Raw genomic sequence first — 20497 nt, 5'->3', positions numbered from 1 at the left:
AAGAGGGGGGAAGAGAAGGCTACCAATTTGTGTAACAGAGCTTGGTTTTTCTCCTTTCTTCTCTAGGGCCGAGTAGTGAACTTCGATTGTTTTTAGGCACCGACTGAATTGCCTACTAAGTGTCAAGTATCGAAAACTTGACTTGCCATTCAATATCAAAGTTCAATAGACTTAACTACAGTGTGCGTCACATAAGTGGAAAGGAGATTATTGGAATTGTTCGGGCTTTGTAAATTATAGAGTGTGGTCTAGACCTACTCTATCTGTAAAGTGTCTCGAGATAACCTGTGTTATGATTTGATACTATAAATAAAATTGAATTGACTTGAATTGAGATGAAAAACAAATGTGTGCCGTAATGTGTAATATGGTAATTTATTTTTGTTAAAATGGATTTTATAGAATTGGTATAAAAGAATATGTGGCTCGGGAAAGGGAAGTTTGGGGTCCCCTGCTGGAGCTGCTCCCCCCGCGACCCGACACCGGATAAGCGGACGAAGATGGATGGATGGATGGTATAAAAAAAAAAAAAGCATCATTAAAGAACAGGTACCAAATTCACAACAACATCACTATCAATTGTTTTAACGACTCCCAGCCCTATTCTTTTCCCATTAATTATCTCTTGAACTTTCAGATGTATCTTGTGACTAGGGCTGCACGGTATTGAAAAACAAATTGACATCGCAATATTATTTTACCTGCGATATATATTGCGATATGGAAAAAGACACATTTTTACAAGATGACATAAACAGCTCTATTTAGAAATACTAAATCATTCTCAACTACTGGGGTGATTTTGTAGGGGAGTGCATCTACATAGAAAAGAAAAAAAGAAAAAGGAACTTTTCTAACCATTCTTTGTTGAACTGTTTGCTTTACAAACACCAAAGCAAGTAAGTGCTGTGACTACTCTTCTGAAGTGATTTTGGAGAGGGAAATTAGGTAATCAAATACACTGGCTGACTGACATGACACCATTGTAGACATATAATACTATCAATCCAGGCTAAAGTCAAAGATATTAATGGATGCATGCTGCTTCCTCTAAATTTCAGGTTGGGTCGACTAGCGGGGCCTGCTTGTTTGTAAAAACGTATTGATCGACACTGATTGTGATTGGTGGTTGGCTGTGCATGCAGGGCCTGCATGTCACGCACTAGCAACAAACTGTATCCATGAACACTTTAATCAGTGTAAATAAAGTTATATCAGACACAAACATCTGTTGTAGATTAGTTTCATGGTTCCAGCATCACCGCTTCAAACTTTCTCCTATGTCTACTTAATGTGTATTTGTGTTATTCTGATGTGTGTAAATCTTTTTCTTTTGAGCTGCTATAGCACAGAAATTTCCCCAGTGTGGGATTAATAAAGTCTATCTTATCTTATTTTATCTTATCTAAAACAGCTATGAATAACATCAGGACCAATCATTCCTGCCAACTTTTAACCCCTGCAATACCCAAGTAAACTTATGAATCCAGGCTTACCTGTGATGGAGTATTTCTTCATTGTTGTATTGACACTTTAAGTGAAGAATCTGAGTACTTCCTTTCTGGATAATATTCCATCCTCTCACTTGTTCCTGTGGTGACACAAAAACACAGACCGTTGCTTTTTTTAAATGCAGGGCTTATATCTGTCCAAGTTTACTAGTTGTAGTGGACACACCACATTCATGCTAAAATGTCAGATTTGTTTAATGTTCAAACCTAACCTCTGTTAGGTTCACTTTAGAGCCACAGGAGTTAAAAGTATATAAACAAACCTACCAGTCCTCCATGTACAACAAGACACAGAGGCCACAGCAACGGGCAATTCTGTCAGAATTTACACAATGAGCAGAAAGTGACTAACAGCAGCTCACTCTGGTAAACTGCTGAGGCATTTAGCACATGCCAAGAAAAAACACCCTCTTTCATCCAACATCCAACCACCCAGCAGCATACGAATGAATCAAAACAAATATCCTCACATTAAAAACAGAGCAAATCATGATTTGGGTTTCCGTAAAGTGATGAATGGGTCATAAAGAACATGTAAATAAGCACAATCCTTCTCGCCTCTCTCTCTGTATCCCCACTAATGCTTCCAATTCACTGCTTTCCTCTTCTGTTTCAGACATTCTTATTTAATTTGAAAAGTAACATTCCTCTGGGTATTCTTCTCTTTTTCAAACCAACAACATTCTGTCTTCTATTCTATGGATTATTGGATACAGGATAATCCCTTGTCTGGGCAGTTTATGCGTACTCTGGACAATTAGCTTAGTATGCATGGTTCACATAAGACACTGAGGATAGTCCAGTAATTTTGTACATTTTTGTCCACCAAACCATACGAAGATACCCAGTGTTTATTCCTACCCTCTAATACGACCCACAGGAGCGTTTCCGTCCTCATATGTAAACCAGACAACGCTAACGGCCACGGTTCTAAACACGTTAACGTGAAGCAGTCACAGTTTGGTTAGGTTTAGGCACAAATATTAATTACTCAAGTTAAGAAAAGGATTGTGGTTTGTAAGGGTGGGAAAAGAAATCAAAATTTTGATGTTATCGTAATTTTTTTTGCAGTGATTTTTAGAATTCATTATTTTCCCCAGAACTGAATTTCTTCCCCCCACCCAAATATTCACATAACTATTTTCTGCTTAGACAGTTCCCCCGTTGGCGACAACATCATATCTGTTTTGGACAAAACAGACAGAAAGAAAAAAATCCATGTTATGTAGTTCTTTACAAATTAAATAACTTGTAAAGACTGACTGACTGATTCTTGATTCTTTTTAGAACACAATTAGTTTTTAGAAATGTCTCATGATATATTGTCTCTAGAAGTGTATTGTTCAACTTGTGTTTTTGTTAAAGAAGAAAGAAAATTGCAATACTCAATACTATCGAATCGCAATACTTCTAGAATCGCAATACAAATTGAGTCAGCGCCCATGTTTCATGAAAGAATTGAAAGGACAAAAGGCATATTGTCCCAGCCTCAGGGGTTTGAGTTAAAATCATCTGGGGCGCCCGGATAGCTCAGTTGGTAGAGCAGGCGCCCATATATAGAGGTTTGCTCATCGACGTAGCGGGCCCGGGTTCGAATCCGACCTGCGGTCCTTTGCTACGTGTCATTCCCCCCTCTCTCTCCCCTTTCATGTCTTTAGATTACTTCACTTCTGGATACGCACGTGAGAATGTGACAAAGTTCCGTAAAGTACAGTTTGACCCATCTATGAACCCCAAACTGTCTCATTATGCAGAATTAAACACTCTTATACTTACTTTCTGCTTTGCTCCTGTCATAACCACTACTGCTACTAGAGCACGCAAACACTACAAAGGTAAAAATAAGTCATACATGCTGCTTGAACAAATGACTGTATTTTTCAGGGGAGGACAGTCTATTTTGTAGATGTAAACTGTTTCCACAGTAGGTTTCCCAGTGCATAATTTGATTTGGGGTCTTTAATTAATAAAGAAAATAAGAATTATATGATTCTATATGTATATAATTTTTAAACCATGTTTTCATTTGAATCTTGCATCTGTGGCTGTAGAATCCAGAATTGAAAGCCTTTTGTTTTCCCTGCTATTTAAAGCCTTTTCATTTACTTCTGTCTAATTCACAAACCACAACAATGTCATCTTCATGTCCGCATGTGCAACATCTTATCCTCTCTGTGACAGTGTAATATTATCAGGAGCCTAATAAACAAGAGGGGCTTTCATCGCTTCCAGTAGACTGAAGAGGCTCCCTTGATTCCACCATATGGTGCCTTTTACCAAAACCAGTGGTTGGGTGGGCATTTCCACACGCTGATGATGATGATGATGATTCACATAGAGCCATTGAAGTGTAAACATTGATGGAGAAAAGGCAGAGCTTCACATAAACTTAAACTGTTCAAAGACATGATTGAAAATTGTGTGGTTTTTCTGAAAAATTTGGAGAAACTTTAAAAACCAGAGTGCACTGGTTTCATCCGCATGACCTTATTTGAAGATGAGTGAAATAATAATTGGGGGTTCAAACTGTGTTTTGATGTTAGAAAAGCCAAGGAAAATATTTAATGGGGCCTTGAAGCTAAAGTGATTCTGCTGTTGAAAAATCATGTAGCCGCGGTTTGGTCGACTATTTTCCAATTGATGAACTTGGCAAGGTTTCACTGCGAGCGTGGGAGCTCTGCTGTGTCCCTGGAGGCTTTATGCTGTATGTGGCCAAAAGAACACAGGGTGGGGGAGAGCAGTGAGTAGTTTTTACTGCTGTAGCATTGATGACTCACACCGATGGCTCAGCATCTTTCCACAAGAGCCATAAAAGTCAGGGCCCTGTAATGGCTTTCACATTGAGCAGCAGAGCTGTAAATGTACTCCCACTTTCTGAAGCTCCTGAGTCACAGCAGAAACCACCAGCAGACTCATCTGTTCCCTCCCCCATTGTCTACTTTGGCTCGCTTGGCAGTGGCATCCCCAACATGCAGGTCAGCTATTGCCCATTTGTGGTCAGGCTAAATGCTAAGCACACAGTCTGAAAATCCCCCTGGGCTGCTGAATGTTGCCAAGTTAAAGTCTGGCATGAAAGGCCAAAGAGATCAGAAGGAGCAAAAGTTTCTTAACTCCTGAATCCTTTAAAACTTTTTTCTTAAAAAAAATGTCTCTAAAGTTTCTCAAACCTGTGGTGCGGTCTCACAGCAGCTCGTGAAATGGGCACGTCATTTTTAATCTATTGATTCGTGTACACGGACACGTTTTTCTCGTACATTTCGTGGTGGTCAGCACAAAATGGGAACACAGAGGTAAGTGGTGGTCAGCATGTAATGGGAACACAGACGTTGGTGTACGGGGAAACGTGGGAAACGTGACTTGTGGGAAACGATCCACAGTCTCTGGGGGACGCAGGCCGGTCTCTGGGGGACGCGGGTTGGGTTTAGGAAAAGAAGAACGGGGAAAGGAAAACTGACACGCAAGAAACCTGGGTGAAAGTCCTGTGTTGTTTGACCCCTCCACCACCCCAACCAACCTCCCTACGCAGATTTTTGGCCTTTCATACTGCTCGCTACCGTAGTCGTGTTGTGATCACGAAAGATGCTTCCCATTAAAATACATTAGTTTAAAAAACGTGCTGGCCGCCACGAAATAAACGAGAAAAAACGTGTAGACGAATCAATAGATTAAATTACGTGACCATTTCACGAACTGCCGTGTGACTGGGTTGGGTGACAGCAGGGTCAACATGGTTCCCATGGTTCTCATAGTTTTTCACAAAAACAAGGAGATGACGCAAGTGTATATCAGTCAGATGCCATTTAAAATTATTTCATGACCCAGAGAAAAATGTTATGAATTAGTTTAGTTATTATTATTATTATTATTATTATTATTATTATTATTATAGGCATATAATTAATCTTGTGATTATATCAAGTGTAGTTAAAGGTCCAAATTCAACATGAAGTATGTCCTGAAGAATGGTCATACTATTCACTATTTTTTCATGGGCCATTTTAAGAGATCTCAAGTATTCGTTCTTATAAAAGAAATGCCTGTATTAGCATGTTTCTCCAAAGAACAAAGAATTAACCAGGAACTTATTGCCCTCGTGCGAACAGATGATTTGTCGTCCTATACTTCTATAAGACAAATTATTTTAAAACCAAAGCTGTTTGTTATCTTAAGCTTATTACACAACATAACATGACAAAATGTTACTGCAAGCTAATGCAAGTAATTTGAAACATGGCCGACAACAAGTGTGTTCTGTTTCCCTGTTGGACCCAACCACGCCCCTGGACTGTTCCCAGTAGCGAACCATGACTCTTAAACATTTGCCCTCTGACCCCCCCTTCCCTCCTCAGGAAAAAAAGCTAACTACGTGCCTAGCTCATTGTTACCTACAGTATCTTATAGTACCGTAAAAATTATACAATTCCAGCTTTAAAAGTAAAAATCAAGACACTAGTCCAGCCTAAGGAATTCAATGAGCAGTTAGTTATCACCAAAACAAAAAACAGCTGATTTCTTAAGCAAAATACAAATCCTCCTTACAAATGATCGCATCATCACACAAGCTGTGTGTGTACTCTAGCGGGCTATAGTGACATGTCTATGGTGAAAAACGCATGACCGCTAACCCTTCCTACCACACAAAACCAACAATATTTCATGTGCCTACACATCATGACAGCAGGCGCACCGCCAAGTAACCAAAATTATATTAAATTGAAACAGCGGTTTATTAAATATATATTTATGTTAGTGTATACGGTAAAAACATTTATTATGCAGAATTACATTAAATGTGCATGTTGGTAAATTTACAGATGGACTGCTAATCTGTAGGATGACCGCTTTCCCAAACCAAGTATTAATGTTAATTTTTTAATAACTTACCCGATGATGATCAAACAATTTACCCTTTCGGCCTATTAGTGAGGCACAACACCAACACTGTTGATCCTTCAGTTTTCACGTGCTCCAATTGATCTTTTTCATAACACTGGTCTTCCTGTTCATATCCACCGGGTCGCCAGCAGCCAGTTACATACGTTTAGATGTGCTTCACATTAATAACCACAAAAGTTTTAAACTTGTGTCAATATGGACATGCTACACAGCTTTAAATGTGGTTAGATTCAGATGCAATTCAGATGTTCAGTTAATTTTACTAAAAACATAAGCACCAAAGCATGATTTATAAGTTTAGTGCTCATGCTAATGAACAACAGAGATTCAAAATCATGATTCCTTACCTGTGAGCGGTTCCTAAAAGCTGAATTTGGGTCCAATCCTGGCTTACATATTTTCCTAGTCTGTAAGAGTCCACAGATCAAAAGAATCATAAGGGTTTTTCTTTTAAATTAATCCAAGTTCCAAAATATCCTTGTGTAGAGTCCATTGCTAACTGTCTGCTAACTTTGTTTGCAGAACAAGTTCCATCTTAAAGAAAATGTTCTCTTCTTCCTGCACTGTGTTGCTGTGTATGCTTGTTTTCATTAGGTGGCTACCTATACAATGAAACTGTCCCCACCTTTTTATATTTGGTTTATAACCTGGGACAGCCCCTGACATCCAGCAAGATCTTCCAGTGTGGCACCATGTGTCTCTGAACAGCCATGATCTTCTTCTTCTCTCATTTAATGGTAGATTGCAAACATCTTAAGTGCCACCTACTGTACAGGAGTGTGTAACATGTCATTTTACAATCATCTACAATTCTAGTCACCAACGCTGTGTCTTTTAAAGTTTTAATTAGTGCCTTCCTGGATTCTTATCCCCTTTCATTCTGATCCTAGTATCCCTATCATATTCCACTCCTGCCCTGCCTCCTGAACCCTATCTTGAATGAATGTAGTACTTCATGAACTATCAGTAATGTACCAGGATTAATAGTATCTCATGCATGATTTAATGCAGGAACAATACATTCATGGGGGGGGGGGTCAGGACAGGCAATTAAGGTATAGGGAAAACAGGATTAGAAAGATACAGATCAGGTAACAAGATTTTCAAAGGCTGGAAGCGTAACTGACTGGTAGAGTAGTTTACGATCTGGCGGCGAGTGTAGGAAGAACCAGGTTTATATACAGCAGAGCAGGATGAGGCTGATGAGTAGCAGCTGGCCCTTCTGTAGGTGGAGAGGAGAGAGAGAGAAACCAGGCAGCATACTACACTGGGGCAGAGGGCCGAACAGGATTGACAAAATGATACCGAGGTCAATACATTAACACAAAATACAGTTTACTGCAGATGCATTTTATAGTTTCTTTATTTACAACATTAAAACCTTAAAATTTTTCTTCTACACATTTTCAGCACTTATTTCTATGTCCCATATTTTCAGATTTTCTTGAAAACGGGTCAATGTGACCCAAAGTCAACACAAGGGTTAAATAAGTAATGCCTGAGAACAATGCTCACCCAAGTAGGATATTTATTATATCCTTTTATTATTTTACTTTTTCCTAACTTCTAAGTGTCTGAACACCAGAAATATCTTTGCAATTTTTTATATTTGAGGGGTCACAAAGATGATTGCTGCATATGCCACCACTAATCATATCTTATTTATCAATGTTAAAGATGGACCAGGGGCCTGTTGCACAAAAGTAGAATAAAGAAATCCAGGATAAATGAAAAAGCGCAGCTTGACTTAGTGTGATCCACTCATCGTGGCTTAATCGGTTGCACGTTTGCCGAGCCAGGATCAGAAGCTATGTCAAGCCAGGTGTACATAGCTGGGATAAGTGCACGTTCACGGCTTTCTTAAATAGACCACGGTATCGATCACAGATTTACTGATGCAGAAATGGAGAATACGCGTGCAGCATATGTTTCACCCGCTGAGCAGCAACTAATTATGGAAAGTTATGAAGAGGTGAAACAATATGCAGAAAAGGGAAATATGGCTGTTATCAAACGGAGAGAAATAGCGGACTGACTGAATGCGTATGGATTAAAAAAAATTAAAAAAACTACTTACTAGTCACTCCACATTTTTACAAAGTTGTACATTCTGTTTTAATTGCTTTAATATGCTTGTTTGTTGTGTTGGTTTTATTGCTGCATCTGTTTTTATGTGCTAAATGTACTGGTTTTACTGTGTCTTTTAGCCTACCATGTAAAGCACTATATAAATTAAATGTATTATTTAGCCTACTTTGCCTTATAAGTGAGCAGAGGGAATTAATGTTCCTCGGGAAATTTACCCTAAGGATAGGCTTAATTTCAAACCCTTATTCATAATGCGAGAATATGTTTTACAACCATATGCACAAATCTCTATGAGCTATGTCTAATTCTAAATATCTTTCTACAATTAATGATCATACAGAACAAACATGACTGGGCAAAAACTAGAAAAATAAGTAAGTGACTTCAATACACACTGTAAGCATATCTGTAAAACAATGTAGCCTATTAATATTTTTTTATTCTCACTCCCAAGCTCGAAGATGACACCGCACCAAAATAAAATGATTAAGACGCTTTGAACACATTCTCGATCCCATCTCGTAAAATACAGACGTTTGGTCAGGTGCCATTGTCATCGTTATTGACGCTAAAAGTTTCCACCGCTGCACGGTGTGGGAGGATCCCCCCCCCCCCTCCACTTTCCACGGGGCAAATTTCACAGGGAGAGCAGCGGAGGAACAGCCCATTTCCTCCACGTCGTCCCACTTTTTCTCCAGATGCCAGGGCAACCATTTCTTACCATCTAAACAACTGCAATAGTAGGATTTAAATCAAACTCATGACAGCAATAGTGACAAGTAATGCATGTTAATAAAAATAAAGTGGAACACATTCAGAAGACAACGGAATAACTTAAACGTTAAACATGTTTATTTCGGATCAGAGCGGCAGCTGATTTAACACATAAGACTCCAGGATTAATCTTAGCCTGCCTGTTAGCCTGCTCTGGAGCAGGCTAGCTGCAAAGAATAAATCGCCATGGTTACTTGGCTGGGTTAAATTCAATCTGCTTTTGTGCAACCAAATCAAAGCTAAATTCATCCAGGATAACTTGAATATCCCGGCTTAATCCCTTATTCTGGTTTTGTGCAACAGGCCCCAGGTCACCGTTTTTTTTAAAGGGCCACAAACCTGATGAAGTAATAAAGAAGCAATATCTAGTTAATCATGATTACAACACTACAATTCGGTTTATATTGCCTGTCACTTTAACAGTTTTACCCATGAAGGAGACAAAAAAAAAAAAGAAAATCAAAAATAAATCATGATGATTCAAATTCCTAACTTGATGCATTAATTAACATATTGTTCCTGCATTAAGTCAAGCATGATATTCTATTAATCCTTGTACATTACTTCATGAATACGTGAATGAAATCATGCATGAATTCATGATATTCCATTATTATAAAGTGTTACCCCGGAAGTTAATTAGTTTGATTAGTTGATTAGTTAATCATGATTACAACAATTCCATTTTTTGAACATCATTAATAAATCCGGAATCAGGATGATTCAGATACCAATCAGGTACCATTATTAAAAAGTGTTACCAATTTAATACAAAGTATGGTAGCTCATTCAGGTAGCAAATATCTACAAGAAGTGACTACTTTAACTATAAATGTAGTTAAAAGTATGGTAGCTCATTCTGTCAAGTAGGAAATATCTTTAGAATGGACTACTTCCTCTAAAGATATTAGTAGTAGAGTATTTTCAAACAAAACAATGCTAGCTTGCCCCTCCTTCCTCCTCATCCCGTCATCTTCCCCTTCCTTCCGTGCTTCCACACACTAAACCCCCCAACCCCCAAATATCCCCAAAAATCGCTTAGAGCACCTTTAAAAGTAGGGTAGCTCATTCTGTCAGGTAGGAAATATCTATGAGAAAGGACTACTTTCGCTGTAAATGCAGCCATCATACACAGAAATCCACGGTCCTCCAAGTGGGAATATGCCTGCCTGGTGGAGGAGATGGAAACTGCCTACGGCCCTTCTTCAGAGCATGCAGCGGCACTGGCCTTTGAACTGAGACAGCGTGTCAGTAAACCAGGTGAGGCACTCCATGAGGGATGACATTTATGAAAGAGTGTTCGTAGCTTACAGTGACAGGATTGATGCTGAGCAAGATGGAATAGGAGTTGAAGTTTTCACTACTGCTGTGGGGGATGCAGAAATTGTACAAAAACTTTTAGAGCAGCGCCCCAACACATTAGCCCAAGCCCGTGACATTGCCAGTCGCCATGAAACCACCAGGTGAGCGCCATCATATGTCACCAGTCTCATGCACTCAGAACCCCATGGCATGGTTGATCGCAGGCCCCACGCTGCTGTGGTCAGAGAGGGAGCCAAAGAGGAGATATTAAAGACTGGTACAGCGTCCCCAGCATTCAGTTGGAAACCTGAGTCTTCCAGCCCCAGTCACACACCTTATAAAAGGGAGAGGCCATAAAGACATTAAGTGGGAAGAGATTCGTTTGCATAACTGTTCAGGCCTGGGTCACATGAAGAGAAATGATCCTTAACCAAGGAAAACACCTAGAGCTTGAGCACAGTCTCCTCTGAAAGCTCAGTCTGCTGTGCTTCACCTTAAAGCCCAAGGTCAGGAAATGAGCATTCACATGCTTGTGTATGAACTAAAAGTGTGTTGTGTTGGACAGAGGTGCGCAGAAAAGCGTTCTCCCTCTTTGTCATTACAATGCTATTCACCCAGATGTCCGGCCTCCACTTCAGTCATCTGTTCGGGATTGGGCCTGGTGATGTACCTGTGTTCGGTGAGGCTTCAATCCCTGTCCAGATTAACAACCAGCAGGTGAGCGTCCACTTCCTTGTTGCTGTCATATCTGGCTCTCCTTGGACATCAATTCCTGACCCAAGCCCAAGCACGTCTGATTTTTGGAAATCTCCAAATTGTGCTGTTTGGAGAAGAGGTGCTATATTTTCACGCACAAAACAAACCAAAATCACACGCAGTAAGAGTGGCCAGGACTGTGGTGCTGGAGGCTGGACAGGAGTTAGTGGCCAGAGTGTTAGTGGAAGCTCATCCCCTTAGTCCCATGCCCCTCCGCATCTTTAATCCTGGTAAGAGTGCTGTAACTAGCAAAGAGGGGGCCATTGTGGGGCTCCTCCAGCCTGCCAAAGTTCTGCAGCCTGCAAAAACAGTTACCCAAAGCCAGCCTGAACAGACTGTTTGCAGCTCCCCGTCTGTCCCTCAGCACCTGCAGGAACTCTATACCCAGAGTTCTACTGAGCTTAACAAGAGGAGCAGCTCCAGCTAGCTTAGCTACTGTGCACCTACGACTGTGTTCTCAACCAGTCCCAATGACCTTGGCAGGACCAGCCTTGTTCATAATGGCATTCTAACCCAGCCAGGCCTCCCATTTAAGTAGCCACCATGCCGGATGGTATTGGAGAGACAAAAGAATGCTGACCACCAAATACAGCAGAGCCTGGGGGCAGGACTTGCCCGCCGCAGCCAAAGCAGCTGGGAATCGCCCATAGTAATGGCACGTAAAAAAGGATGGGACGTACCGCCTCTGCATAGACTATAGAGCCCTGAATGATTGCACAGTTAAATACGCTTATCCTTTGCCCCGCATTCAAGACACACTGGACACCCTTCTCCGCTGCCAAGTGGTTCACCACGCTAGATCTTGCTTCTGGCAAGTCAAACTGACCCCAAGAGAATGCAAAGTAGCAACCGTCTGAACCAAAAATGGACTGTTTGAGTGGAATGTAATGCCGTTTGGACTGTGTAATGCTCCGACAACATTCCAGCATCTGATGGACCATGTGCTGGCTGGCACGCAGTGGGAAACCTGCCTAGTCTATCTGGACGACATCACTGTGCTGGCCAGGGATTTGCCACAGATGCTGCAGCTCTTGGCTGTCGTGTCCACCAGGCCAAGCTGAAATTGAAACCTGCTAAGTGCTGCCTTTTTCGCCACCAAGTAACATACCTGGGTCACATTGTTACATAGAGCGCTGTGGCCACGGACCCCAACAAAGTCCAGAAGATGCAGGAATGGCATACGCCAACATCACTCCAAGAAGTCATTCGCTTTGTCGGCCTTGCCTCTTACTATAGACTGTTGGTGAAAGACTTTGCTTCCATTGTTGAGCCCCTCCACGCCCTGACCAAGAACACGCAGTTTCGGTGGATTCAGGAATGCCAGGCGGCCTTCAATGAACTCAAGAGCCGGCCAACCACAGTGCCAGTCCTGGGATACCCACTCGACCAAGGTAAAATGATATTGACACGGACACCAGCGACATTGGCATCGGCACCGTTCACAAGTTCAGCAGGGTGTGGAACGTGCGTTTACCTGTGGAAGCCACGAGCTGTCAAAAACTGAACAGAATTACTGCACCACACGGCGAGAACTGCTAGCCGTAATGGAGTTCACGTCACATTTTTGGCAGTATCTCCTGGGGCGGCCCTTCACTGTATGCATCGACCACAGCAGCCTTCGATGGCTAACAAAAATGAAGGAGCCTGCGGGAAAACTCGCAAGGGAGTCTCGGCGAATACAACTTTGAGATCATTCATTGCCCTGGTCAGCTTCACAACAATACAGAAAGCCTCTCCCGGAGACCCTGCCATCAGTCCTGCACCTGTAAGCTTCCCAGCATCTCTTCTTGTCTGCCAAATGTCAGTCACCAGGCTGTGCAATGCGAGTTGGACTCTGACACTAACTAGATGGTGCCGAGTCCAGTCGGGGTAGACACAGCCCTAGACCCCCCCAAGAGAATATACCTGACTAGGACTAAAGAAACTGAACTGTTTGGTGGTTGGTCCCTGAAGGAACTCTGACAAGCCCAGGAAGACAATCCAGACATTGCACCTATCAGGAGGTGGTTGGAAGCCAGCACAGAGTGACCCAGCTGGGTAATGGTCAACCTTCAGCCCAGCCAAGAAGACTTATTGGAGCCAGTTGAAGCGCATCTACATCAAAGATGCATACCTGTCAAGTTTTGGATTTGAAAATAAGGGAAATTTTCCGGCGCCCACCGCGAGCAGTCCCACAACCCCAACCAAGCTCCAGTATGGCTCACATTTTAAGACAGGTGTACAAGAAAGCTAAAATCACCACTTGATGCAGAATGCTGAAAATATTTACAATTTATAACATTGCTTGTCTTTACATTTACATTTTATTTTCATTCCACACATTCTTTTCATTTCATATTGCTTTTCTTTTACAGTTTTTCTCTTCATTTCACATAACCTTTCTTTACTCTTTTAGTGAGTTATTGTACAAATGTGTTGCAGACTTTGCATTCTTTAAGACTGTTTTGGAAGGAGTGTATTAGTGGGCTGGGCCAGAGTGGTTCATGTTACCTGAGAGTAGAGCGCAAACAGTTCTGTTGTCTAACGTCCTCCTATTCTCTGGAACAATCTTTCTTACCATGCTAAACACCCTTTCTCAACTTGCATTGCTATGGGGAATGCATAGTAAAGCCTTCATAAGTTTTGGCAGCGCACCGTCTCTGTCGTAACGTCCATCATCTGTCTGTTTTTTTTTCTGTTTTTTTCCCCGCGTTGTCACTCATCATCTGACCTCACACACTAACCTCGCGACAACTGCCACCTACAGTACCTGCAGTAGGCTACTGCCCATATATCTATGGGCTACTGCCTACTGCAGGTTATCGCGAGGCTAGTGACAGAGCTCAGATTGGGAATGTTTTTTGTTTTTTTTACTCCGCTCGGGCCCGGGCTATTATTATTTTTAATAACGCAGGTTAAAATACGGGAGATTTACGGGAAAATACTAATACGGGACGACGGCGGGAAAGAAGGGTAAAATACGTGACTTTCCCGGCCAAAACGGGATACTTGACAGGTATGCAAAGATGGAGTACTGGTTAGACTGTTCTACTGCCTAGACGACACCCAGTTCTATCCGCAAGTTATGCTGCCCCACATTTCTGGCCTGACATCAGACAGATTCATGAGGGACAGGTTGGTGGACATTTTGGTGTGGAGCACACTGTAGCATGGCTGCGAACCCGTTATTTCTAAAGCAGATATGTGCTCGTAATAAAGGACTATTTCACAAAATGGGTTGAAGCCTTTCCCCTGCCAAATGACATGGCTGAAGTGCTTGCCTCAGAGCGGGTGTGTCGTTATGGAGCACCACAGACGGTGCACAGTGACAAAGGCAGAAACTTTGAGTTTGATATGTTCCAGAAAATGTGCATGCTGTTTGGGATTGACAGAACACACACACTACGCCTTTCTGACCTCAGTCCGACAGGCAAGTTGAGAGGTTCAGTGCTACTCTACAAAAGATCCTTGTCACAACAACAGAGCGCTGCCAGTGGGATTGGGACCTCAAGATTCCCTGTGCTGTCATGGCCTACAGAGCAACAAAGCACAGTGCAACTGGTTTCACCCCCCAACTACATGATGTTAGGCCGAGAAATGAGGGAGCCAGTGGACCTTGTATCCAGGCTGCCACCGGATCCTGAAAGAGCTCCCTCAGGCCCCGAGTACATCCAGCAGCGCCGAGAACGACTGGAGCTGGCACGCCAGAGATGCTCTTGGTGAGGCTGTACAACGTGTAAAGAGACAATATTAGAAGAACTGTTGCCGCACACAGTACAAAGTTGGTGATGCTGTGTTTTACCTCATTAAAAGGAACAAAGAGTCAAAATCAAAGTGAGGAAGTTCCTCCCATCTTATGAAGGACCCTTCTTTGTGCTGAGACAGCTGGACGACCTGGTTTTTCGAATCCAGAAAGGGCCAAAGATAAAACTAAAAGTAGTATACCATGATCAGCTGACGCCTTATCGCTGCTGCGACCCGCTGGACAACGCCTGGGTCCTGGAGAAAGCGTAGAGCTGGACCCAGTGGGTCCTGCTGAGTCTTCGCTACATCTGCCCCAGCTCTTCTCCAACGTAGGCGCTGAAGACAGCATCAGCTTCACCACGTCAGACATAGCAGCAAATGTTCCTGTAGCTGCTGCTTCTCGCCCCTCCACCACACATCGTGACTCTTCCACTCCTGTGGACCTGGAGGACAGTGGGGGTGGTACAATGGTGCAGTATCCTCAGAGCCTTCGTTCTCCTAGGCCAAGCCGCAGGCGAAGACCACTGACTAAGTATGGTGAGTGAGTGGCTCACTGAGCGGAAATGTTCATGGACAGTTTAAGGGACAATGTTGGAAAAAATAAGTTACTTACCGCCTTGCAATGTTTGTATTTTGCTTGGAAATATCTATCAGAAAGGACTACTTCAGCTGTAAATGTAGTTAAATGTATGGTAGCTCATTCTGTCAGGTAGGAAATATCAGAATTGAATACTTCCTTTATAAATGTGGTTAAAAGTAGGGTAACTCATTCTGTCAGGTGGCAAATATCTATCAGAATGGACTACTTTCTCTTACAATTTAGATAAAGCAGAGTAGCTTATTCTGTCAGGTAGGAAAATTATATCAGAATGGACTACTTCCTCTATAAATGTAGTAAAAAGTAGGGTAGGTCATTATGACTGGTAGGTAATATCTATCATAATGCACTACTTCCTCTATTATAGGTAAAAGTACCTCTGTCAGTTAGGACAGATCTATCGCAATGGAGTAATAACTCCATAAAAATATAATTAAAAGTATGGTAGCTCATTCTGTCAGCTAGGGAATATCAATCAGAATGCCCTACTGTATCAAACATTTATATTTAATTCTGTCAGGTAGGAAATATCAACAAGAATGGACTACTTTCTCTATAAATGTTAAAGTATGGTAGCTCATTCTGTCAGGTGGGAAATATCTATAAGAAGGGACTACTTTCTCTATAAATATAGTTAAATGTATGGTAGCTTAATCTGTAAGGTAGGAAATATCTAATATCTATCTCTATCTGCTAACGTTACTGGAGGACCAGGCAAGCGGGCCACGCCTGTTTACAACGTGTAGCCTGTTCAGCGGCCATAGCCGACAACGGTGAGTTATTTAAGCCAAGAGAGGGGGGCTGTAAATCGGGAAGAGAGGACCATGAGCGATTGTTGCCGTAATTCTAAGCCAATAAAGTGTGTTCAGACGCGTGGAGAGGACGGCACGGTAGTGTTATTTTTAACGATTCCTACCATTATTCTAAGCCTAGGAAGTGTGTCTGTCCATTGGGTGGAGAGGACGGCGAGGTTGTTGGGTTTTTAGCGGTTCCTACCAAAAGTGTGTCTGTCAGTTGGGTACAGAGCTCCATGTGAGCACGGGCTTCGATGACTGTCAATATAGCAAGGTTATAATCGTTAACGAAAACGAATGAAATAATGAAAACTAGGTGGGGAAAAAAAAACAGTCGTTAACTGAAATAAAAATAAAAATGAGGCATTACAAAAAAACGATAACTAAACTAAAACTAATGTCTGTTTGCAAAACTAACTAAAATAAAATAATTGAGTAAATGTCCTTAGTTTTCGTCTTTGTCAATGTCTTTCACAGAGAAAATAACGTTATATCTTTCAGAGTTGACATTTCCGACCATAGACCTGTTTTATTCAGTCTACAGGGAGCCCAGAAATTCCGACATTCCACGTCAAATTGAACGCAATATGTCAGTGCCCGGGCCCCTCGCCTGGCATCAAGACAGTACCGAAAGTCGGAAGAAAGTAGCAGAGTCCTATTTGATTATGACTGTTAGATAAAAGCAAGTGCCTTGCAGTGGAAGGTGGTAAAATAAATGGACAATTTATTAACCCTTGTGTGGTCCTTCGGGTCCCAGTGACCCGAAGGACAACACAAGGATTATGTACCTCCCTTTACTTTGTTGAGAATTGCTCTCTAAACCCCGTTTCTTGTTAAGTAAGTAAAGTTTATTTCTAGAACACATTTAAACACAGTTTAAGCTGACCAAAATGCTGTACAAACAAGAACTAAGGTGCTGTATTAACCCTTGTTTAGAGAGCAATTCTCAACAAAGTAAATGGAAGTACATAAACCTTGTGTTGTCCTTCGGGTCACTGGGACCCGAAGGACAACACAAGGGTTAAAAGGGAAAAATCCCACGAATTTGAAAGTAGCCTACATTTGAGAAGCGCGCACAAGGAGGCTAACCTAGTTTACCTTAACAAGCAGTGACAGGGCAAGGAGAACGCAAAGCTCCCTTCCCCCGAAACAGAAGCTAACCCTGGGCCGGTACAGGGCATGGATGTATGGGTACAGGGCCAGGCAGCATGACGGAGACAACCATGGGACAGAGAACACTACAGGAGGGCTTTCACCGGCGACCCGATAGCTGCTGGTTAGTAAATACACAGGAACACTAAAAGCGGGAGGAAGCGTGGGTTAATACATGGATTGATACTGGGATGTCTACACAACTGTGGGAGTCGATTGACTTCAAAAAGTTCGCACTTTACTCGAACCAAAGTTCAGAACACCTGTTCATGTATGTCTTCTTTAGTCTGTTGGCTATTTAGGTTTTTTCCAGGCACACATCACTTACACATTTCGCACTTACTGCTGAGTCTTATGTAGACTGTTTACATATTTGTGTTCATCATCATATGTACGTTTAATGTACCAGTGTTATTGTTGAATACATTGTGAATACATATTTCTAAAATTGTATGATGTTTTTGTTGAGTTATTACACAATACTTTTTTCTGACCTTTTTTAATCTTGCCCCCAACAAATAACCCACATTACAAAAAAAGACTAAAACTAATAAAAACTAAACTAAAACTAAGCATTTTCAAAAAATAAAACCTAAACTAAACTAGCAAACCCGCTTTAAAAACTAAACTGAATTTGAAAACAAAAAGTCAAAACGAAATAAAAATAAAAACTAATGAAAAATGAAAAACTATAATAACCTTGCAACATAGCCAGCATCTAATGTTAACTACTCCGCTGTGCTGTGAAGATGTCTGGCTATGTGAGACTTCAGCACACTTTGCAGCGCCGGCAGAGATATATTTACTAACTCTAAAGGGTGACCGGTGTTTTTAGACATAAAATATATAGATCTGACATCCTTCATGTGTGAGCTTGCTATGATAATTTATTAATTTAACCAGGAAAAGACTCATTGAGATTACAAATGTCTTGTTCAAGAGTGTCCTGGCCAAGACAGGCAGCAGGACAACCACATAGTATACACACCAAATCAAAATACACAAAAATCAATAAAATCATAAAAACCACTGAATCAGCAAATTTTTCACAGTCAACTACCATCCTAAATACAGCAGGCAAAACATCTACAGCCAGATGTTGCTGCCTCCAAGTCAATTAACATCCTTTTGAAAACAACCAATAAGACCGGCTCATTAAGTTATATGGATTTCTGTAACTTCTTCCAGGTAGAAGGAACTAATTTTTTCCCCAGTTCAGTTCTAACCTTTGGAACAGACAGAAGGAAAAGATCCTTGGAACGAAGATTGTAAGTCCTGATACTATTTACACTGATATAGGTCAGAAGGTAGGATGGAAGTAGACCTCAAATAGCCTTGTATATAAAGATATGGCAGTGTTTAAGTCTTTGTGTGATCCAAAGTGTTAGGGTTGTGAAAGTGACCTAATAAATCTGTTTAGATAAACAAAAGCTGGTTAAAATTGTTCATGTCTGAGGTATGTAAACACTGTTTCTCTAATGGATATTTCCAATGTATTACAACTTGGATCTCATTTTTGTTAGTTTGGGCCATTGGTTATGGTTTCTGAACACCATCCAATCCAATCCACTTTATTTATATAGCACAATTTAAACAAACAACAAGGTTACCAAAGTGCTTTACAGAGATAAAAATATAAAACAAAAAGAACAAAATAAATAAAACAACATCAACAATGACAGCGACAACGAAGACCACAGCAGCTCTCATGGTGAATCAAAAGCCAGGGAATAACACTAGATTAAATTTTACAAACAAGAAATGTTACTGGAAATTATCCTCAAACAATGCATCTCCCACAATATGTCATTATTTAAAATTAATATATAAATAGGATAATAATCTTTTAAATTATAAGAATTGTTAGAGAATTAAATTAGAAAAATCATTCAAATCGTTAATAACAGCAGGCTGAACCATGAACTATTCATACATATAGCTATGACACAATGTATTCCATGTATTTATTACTGTAAGCCCCACATTGTTGTTTGCTGTAGGGAAGTCCATCGTAATTATGACCGGAGTACCTAGTATAAGGCCGCAAAAATCGGCGTAGGTGGGGTTGATGGATTGGTCCCAAAACGCAGGACCTTAACCTGGGGTTCATGTTCTAGAAGTTTGTGTCCCGGGAGTATAAGGGGACCGGTGTTTTAACCGAAAACATACTTTTTTTTTCTAATTTTTAACAGTTGTTTTGGTGCATACACTTACCATGACGTTGCCTGGGAGAGGGGAGGGGGAAGTGAAGCCAGTCATGTATCACGCGAGTACTATCATGATGGGGCATCGATTAGAAGGCAAGGAAATGTCATTCCACTCAAAATGGTGGTGCAAATGACAACAAAACACACATGGGCTGGTGAATCTGAAAGAACACAAATACAAATTAGAACTTGACGAAACATCAACTATTCACGCAAGTCCATCGTCAAGAAATAAGGATTAAAATACATTTGTCAGGTAAAATTAACACGGACACTTAATTAGAGAGCAAGCATAACTCCTTTTACCAGCCTGCGGCCTCATGTGAAGGTGAGAGAGTGACTGAGAGGAAGTGCAGTGACCAGGTGAATTCAATCAGGTAATCAGGGGGTGACAAGGTGGAAGCATAAAAGAAGAGGAAAGGAAGTGAAGAAAGGAAGTGCCAAAATAACAATAAAAAATATGATCTTTACAACAGTACCCACTCAACACACTTAGAGATTAGAGATATTTAGAGTAGCTTATGAATAATAATCATCTACTAAAAAAATTACATGTCATTTCATGTCTCTGTTTTTCCTTTTCCCACTTCATGCTGTGGCAGTTTAATCCGACAGCAATGAAATGTAAATTCAACCCACGCTTTAGTTTTAGTCTGACAGGAAAACATTCTTTCCATCCTGAGTTAACGGTGTGAA

At 41.2% G+C, this 20497-nt stretch overlaps 1 long non-coding RNA gene across 1 annotated transcript; it reads right to left on the bottom strand.

Annotated features, from left to right (window-relative positions):
• Positions 1 to 412: 412 nt before the first annotated feature.
• On the bottom strand, positions 413 to 20186 carry LOC120570435. Its single transcript, XR_005641063.1, has 7 exons — positions 20108 to 20186; positions 19809 to 19962; positions 7535 to 7629; positions 7033 to 7174; positions 6755 to 6814; positions 1497 to 1591; positions 413 to 460 (listed from the first exon to the last, which is right to left on the bottom strand). It is a non-coding gene; the product is annotated as an uncharacterized LOC120570435 (long non-coding RNA).
• Between the last annotated feature and the right edge of the window lie 311 nt (positions 20187 to 20497).

Source organism: Perca fluviatilis, chromosome 12 (genome assembly GCF_010015445.1).
Source record: "Perca fluviatilis chromosome 12, GENO_Pfluv_1.0, whole genome shotgun sequence".
NCBI classification, from domain to species: domain Eukaryota; kingdom Metazoa; phylum Chordata; class Actinopteri; order Perciformes; family Percidae; genus Perca; species Perca fluviatilis.
Note: the sequence above shows the minus strand (reverse complement) of the source record. Positions and strands in the feature narration are given on the sequence as shown.